A 7,183-nucleotide genomic window follows, 5' to 3' on the forward strand; every position below is an offset into this window, starting at 1 on the left:
AATAATGTAGTGTGTAGAACCAATTTATATAATGCATATATCCTGACCTCAATTTGCATGCAAGGATGAACAAAATGAATCCAGACAGAAACACAACTTATCCAGAGAAAAGATATCTTTTTATCAATATGACATATATTATTGATTGGATAAAGTTGTGTGTGTGGGGGGGGCATGGGTTGGGAATTGGGGAAGAAGACAGACTTCAAAAATCTCTATCAAAAGGAAAAGAAAATCAAAACTTATGAAGAATAAAAGTTTAGAAGCCAAATTGGTGGTCTCAATGAGAATGCCCAAGAGAAAGATGACAAAATGAGAGATAGTGAGAGGAAAGAGAGCGATGGGGGGGGGGGGCAGAAAGTCCCACAAGGAGAGTGGGATAGAATGAGAGGGAGACAGAGAGAAGCAGAGGCCGAGGAAAAGAGAAATACTACCATCATCGGTGCATGACAATAGAAGAGATGGCATTCTGAAGTGAATTTGACAAAGGAATCATACTCTTTTGTCAGTATGCCGATCTTTGGCCCAATTTCGGAGCATGAAGATTGGGAGCGTATCGGATCTATTCTCATCCCCTGATTAATGTGTGAAAATAAAATACATGCATGGTGACAATAGGGCTATAAACCTCATTCCTCATCATGGAATAACGTCTCTTATTCAATCACAGTATTGATTACGTGCCATCAATCGGCAAAGCTATTCAGAGTTTCAGACGATTGCAGATTGAGGGCAAGAGCCGAGGTGGATAACGGTGCGACTTGATATCATCATGTGTACCGGTATAGTGATAATCCGTTTTTATATATTATTACCCCAGTCATCGGATTCACTCAGTCATTCCAGCATACAATGTATGCTCATCCTACTGGGGAGTATTCCAGTCAGTCGCCAATGCGAGGCGCACACAGAGCAGGAATCCAGATTCCTATACCATTATATATGACAGGTTTCAACATTTAAAAGGCACAAGCTTTCATTCAACAATAACAAAAACAATTCTAATGGTATTTCATGGGGGGGGGGGTGGATATCAAATTTTAAATATGCACCTTAAAGGCCCTATCTCACCAACGGAGACGTCGCCGCGACAGTCTCCAACTTATCAGTCGCTGCAGTCGCGGAGACGTCTCGGAGACGAAAATGGCTTGCGCTCTCACCAAGGAGACGTCTCGATGGAACGTTTGAAAGATCATACACCTGACTTGGAGCAGGAGGAGGGATATCAGCACGCGTTCAGTCACGTGGTTTCTGAAGTGGGTCAAACAGTGTGACGAATTGTCGCGGAGACCTCTCCGCAACGTATTATAATTTTTTTTTTGGTCTCCAGCAGGTCTTCGCGATGTCTCTGAGACGTCGCTGAGACATCGCGGAGACATCGCGGCGACGTCTCAGCAGTCGCGGATGTCATTAGTCTCCGAGACATCGCAGCAACTGATGGAGACTTCTCGGAGACGTCGCGGAGTCTCCAAAAATATTAAACATGTTTATCTTCTTGCGACTCCTCGGAGACTCTGTAATTTTTCATGAGACTTTCAGAGATGTCGCGGAGACGTCTCTGCAACTAGCAAAATTTGTAGTCGCGAACTAGTCGCGAACTAGTTTCAAGCCCAGTGAGATACCCCCTTAACATACTGACTCTCCTTATTCTTCAATGTATTAATTGTCCCATGAAGTACATGCACATGTTTCCGAGAGTTAAGATGGGGTCAATGGAATCCGACAATATCATTTAAAGTCGACATCTTCGGCAATTGTAAACAATATTTTAAAAAGGCCAAGAAAGTTGATTTTTGTTATCTTCTAAACATGTCAATACAAAGATAAACACTAATCACATGTTCACATAAAAATGATTAAACATATATATATATTTTTATACTTTTATCAAGCATTTATTCCACTGACAAGATTGCATGATCAATTCATAGAATATATTCACAGCATTCATAATCAATTTGTTTGTGTGTGTGAGTGTGAAGACAATATGTACATACACAAAAACCAAATATAAACAACCTGTCAAGCACAAGTTAACGTAGAATAGCGAGAGAACATATTCACAAACAGCAAGTCCTACACCTGATTTTAAAATCATTAATAAAAAAAATGAAATAACGAAATCTGAGCTGTTATCAAGAGAGCTATGTACATGCCTGCTACATATACTACACATCAGGAGAGAGAAAAAAATATAAATATTTTGGAGACTTTAAAAATCCATCATAAAAATTTCATGCCAGATCTTTTTCCACCCTCAATTTCAAAATTTTGCCTCAAAAGTTATTTCAGCTGCACAGATATCTCATCAATTAACTTTGTACTCGATATAATTCAAATGTGCATGTCAAAATATAAATGGAAACAATGTCAGTAACATAATTCAAAAGGTAAAAAAAAAGGGGGTGGTAGAAAAAAATATTCTTGGTGTTTCAGCATTTACGCTTGAACATATCGAATGATTTCTACATGTCCCAATTGACACATCTAAATTGGATTGGTTAAAAACATCTATTCTGGCTTATAGATATCAGGTGCTTTATAAAAGCAGATTTTTAAGATAAACATGTCAATTTTGGGACTTCACATGCAATGGGACAGTTTGAGTTGATGCTTAACATCTTATATTTAGCCATACAAACATGTTTTGTTTCACCTAGTTTCATTCAATAATGAAATTCTACTACTACTAATAAAAAAAATCATGGAATTGACATATTCCATGTTTAAACAATATAATCAATAGGGTTAAAAAAGAAAATAAGGGAAACATGATTAAATTGATAATAAAAGTGAATATTAATTGCATTGCTATGTCAGATAAACAGCAGGTAGATATACTTGTTAAGTTGACATTAATAACAATAATGATAGGCATTTATATAGAGCCATCTATCTAGAAATATTCTATTCCAAGGCGCGTTGGAGCATTGTGGCCCTGTGGATTAGTCTTCTGACTTTGAAATAGAAAGTCGAGGGTTCGAATCTCAGCCATGGCGTTATTTCCTTCAGCAAGAAAATTACTCCACATTGTGCTGCACTCAACCCAGGTGAGGTGAATGGGTACCCGGCAGGATCAGTTCCTTAAATGCATGAGCGCTGAAAGGCAGCTTGAGCTCAAGCCAGGGTAATAATAATAATTGACCTCGGGCAATGGTTTCCCAAAACAGATCAATATAAATCTTGATGTGAGAGTAACATTTCATTCATCAAACTTTCATTACAATATCTGGGGAGCATTTCATGAAAAGGACTTGTCAGATGTTTTATCTGACAAGTCCTGTTTTATCTGACAATTACCATAGTAACAGTGCTTCTCAGCCAATCAAAATACAGAAAAATTGTCGGATCTGATAACTTGTCGGACAAAAATGTTGATGAAACGCCCCCCCTGATTAAAAAAATCAGTCTCTGTATTATTCAAAATGATGTGAGCCCAATTAAATCAAACAAAAATTGAGTCATTATCATTCAAGAACATCTTCATTGTTTAAATTGATGTTGGATTGCTAAACTTGGCATTTAACCCCCCCCCAAAAAAAAAAAATAGAAATAAATACATAAATAAAATAAATTTAAAAATAAATTATATTATAATATGGTTTTCTCCCATGACATTAAACTATTCATCCTAATTCAGATACACCCATAAAATGATATGTAGTATAATACACTTAGAATATGCATTTTAAGCAAAGGTTCACTTGTAATTAATAGGTGCAAGTTCAAAATTTCATCAAATGGGTCACTGTCCTTTCAGTAAGAATTTATACTTATTACTCAGAGTCCCTCTGAGAGGACCCACAGCCATTAGGCCCTGGGTTTCTTACTCACATTGCATTGATAGTACTTGTGTAATTGCAATATGTTTACATATGATAGAAATAAAGGTGGCTTTTTACAAATGATGTTACTATACTTCTATTGAGCCCATTATTGATCAATGCAAAGAGCCCAGGCTTTGTGCAAAAATTATTGTTTCTTATTTTATTTTTTAGAAGTACAAGAATAATTTGATTTGCATGAAAACATGGCTCTTTAGTGATACCTATTAGAAATGAGCAGATCCCTGTTTCACAAAACATTTTCAGCAAGAAAAAGTGCTGTAAATCTGTGAAAAATGTTCTCTTGGCTAATCAAATTGCAGGATTACAGCTTTTGAAAGGTAGCTTTACGTCACAGCGCGAGATAGATAACCCACAAAAGAAAAATAGTGCACCGCTTGATATAAATTACAACAAGAAATGACACAATTTATCACTTGTACCCACAACACAGTGAGCTAAAGTTGTTCATTACTAACACCCCGGTTTTTGCATGGTGGCCATCCATATATAAAGTAGTGGATATGACAAGTATCGGTAGCTTCAGCTTAGTTAGCAAAAACTGACCAAAGTGGTCATATATAATCTAAATTCCATGAAAACATCCATGTCACACATGTTACTTAGTGATCATCGATGTAAGAGTATTTTGCTCATTAGACTGACTTGGAACCAATCAGATCAACGTTTACAGCGTATGAAGCACTGATCATTTCTTGTGACAAGCTTCCTACATTGAATAGGCACACAAATTTGAAAGAAAGGAAATCCCATGGTTCTTCATATCGGCGGCTTTGTACGAGATCCATGTATATATAAGAACGGATGGTTGTATTTTACATATTTTAGCCATTTTGCACCAAGTTTTGCTCAAACAAATGTTACTTGTGTTTGCAAGTTATGATCCAACATCCACATACATGTATGTAAGAAGTTTCATTCTTGCTGATAAAGTACCCAGGGTAGTTATATATCCCAAGTCATCAAGGCTAAATGGTAAATTATAGCAGAATAATCTAATGACAGCATCTAACTTTAAGCTTAAAGGACAAGTCCACTCCAACAAAAACTTGATTTGAATAAAAAGAGAAAAATTCATCAATCATAACACTGAAAATTTCATCAAAATCGGATGTAAAACAAGAAAGTTATGACATTTTGAAGTTTCGCTTATTCTTAACGAGCCAGTTACATCTAAATGAGTGAGTCGATGACATCACTCACTCACTATTTCTTTTGTATTTTATTATATGAATTATGAAATATTTGTATTTTCTCGTCATTGTCATGTGAAATGAAGTTTTATTAGTCCTTGAACACGTGGAATTCCATTATTTTAACATTTTGTGCTTCAGGCAAGGAGGTCCTAATCGTCAAATTCGTAAAAATTGAAATATTGTATAATTCAAACAATCAAAAACAAAAGAAATAGTGAGTGACATCATCGACTCTCTCATTTGGACGTAACTGGCTCGTTCATATAACCATTTTGTTAAAAATAAGATAAACTTTGAAATGCCGTAACTTTCTTATTTTACATCCGATCTTGATGAAATTTTCAGCATTGTGTTTGTCAGATTTTTCTCTATTGATTTAAATTAACATTTTTCTGAGGTGGACTTGACCTTTAAACATGAAAAGTGACATCCCAGTCTCTAATAAAATCCTTATAAATGTAGATCCTAAAAAATAGCCATCAAAGGTTTGATTAATTTAAACAATGGCAAAGAGTATGTACACACACAAACAACCAATTTAATTTCAGACTTTGGTGAGATGAAAGAGATATGAAACCGTATAAAAAAAGACATACAAACATTGTTTTTTTTTGTACAGCCCAAGAACCATATTAACTGTATAAACCAAGCTTTGACAATTCAACATGCATTCCCTGATTCATTCATCTTTAAATAAAAAGGATTTCAAAATGTAGTTGTGTTTTCAACATCACCAACCGAAAGGCATCCAAAGTATTGCTTTGCATAATTTCTGCATGTAGGGTGTGATTTGGGGGCTTATAAGTCAGCATATTCTTGTACAACAATTCCATTCAGATTTGCTCAAGAAGAAAAGTTCTGTTTGTATATAATATTTAGTGGAGAGACTGCCGACACCAATAGTATTTCAATGTTTAGAACTTATCATAGAAAAAAACGTTATTCAGTGAATCATTTCTCAACCAATTTTCTCTCTTTAAATTTATATCTTTAATATCATTTTCCATTCCACATATCCATACAATTCCTATTTAGAGAAGTGAGAGAACCACATGATAGGAATTCAAATATTAATATACGAAAAGTTTTGATCTCATCATTGATTACTCGCCAGTACATGTTCTAAGTGCAGGTTCTGATTTAGATCAATGTGATAATGAATTATATAACATATTAAAATGGGAATGTAAGTGCAGTGTTTGTGAAACACCCCCTTCCACATGGTTTAAAGGTCAAGTCCACCTCAAAAAAATGTTGATTTGAATCAATAGAGAAAAATCAGACAAGCACAATGCTGAAAATTTCATCAAAATTGGATGTAAAATAAGAAAGTTATGACATTTCAAAGTTTCGCTTATTTTCAACCAAAATAGTTATATGAACGAGCCACTTACATCAAAATGAGAGAGTCAATGATGTCACTCACTATTTCTTTTGTTTTTTTATTGTTTGAATTATACAATATTTTCATTTTTATGAATTTGACAATTAGGACCTCCTTGCCTGAAGCACAAAATGTTAAAATAATGGAATTCCACGTGTTTAGGGAGGAATGAAACTTCATTTTACATGACAATAACGAGAAAATAAAAATATTTCATATTTCATATAATAAAATAACAAAAGAAATAGTGAGAGAGTGATGTCATCAACTCTCTCATTTGAATGTAACTGGCTCGTTCATATAACTATTTTGTTGAAAATAAGCGAAACTTTAAAATGCCATAACTTTCTTATTTCACATCCGATTTTGATGAAATTTTCAGTGTTGTGCTTGTCGAATTTTTCTCTTTTTATTCAAATCAAGTTTTTGTTGGGGTGGACTTGTCCTTTAAGTAAATTTTATGTATTACCCGTTTGGTCTCATTTCACATGTTCTAATCTCCTTTCATCTAAATACAACCACTTTATCTTTTAAACATTTTGTCTAATTACCCCATTTACCTTCTTTTTTTTTAGTTTCACAAATTTGGCCTTCTACTCACTTGGTCCACAAAGGGCATTTAATTTTTTGTGTAAGATTCACCTGGTTGGACACCAACTAGTCTATCTCGTTGGATAACTCAATAATGGACACAAATTGCAAATATTGGTGATGATTTTTTTTTGTTCTACCAGACTACTAAGAAAGCATGCTTGTAA

Source organism: Lytechinus variegatus, chromosome 3, assembly GCF_018143015.1.
Source record: "Lytechinus variegatus isolate NC3 chromosome 3, Lvar_3.0, whole genome shotgun sequence".
NCBI classification, from domain to species: Eukaryota; Metazoa; Echinodermata; class Echinoidea; order Temnopleuroida; family Toxopneustidae; genus Lytechinus; species Lytechinus variegatus.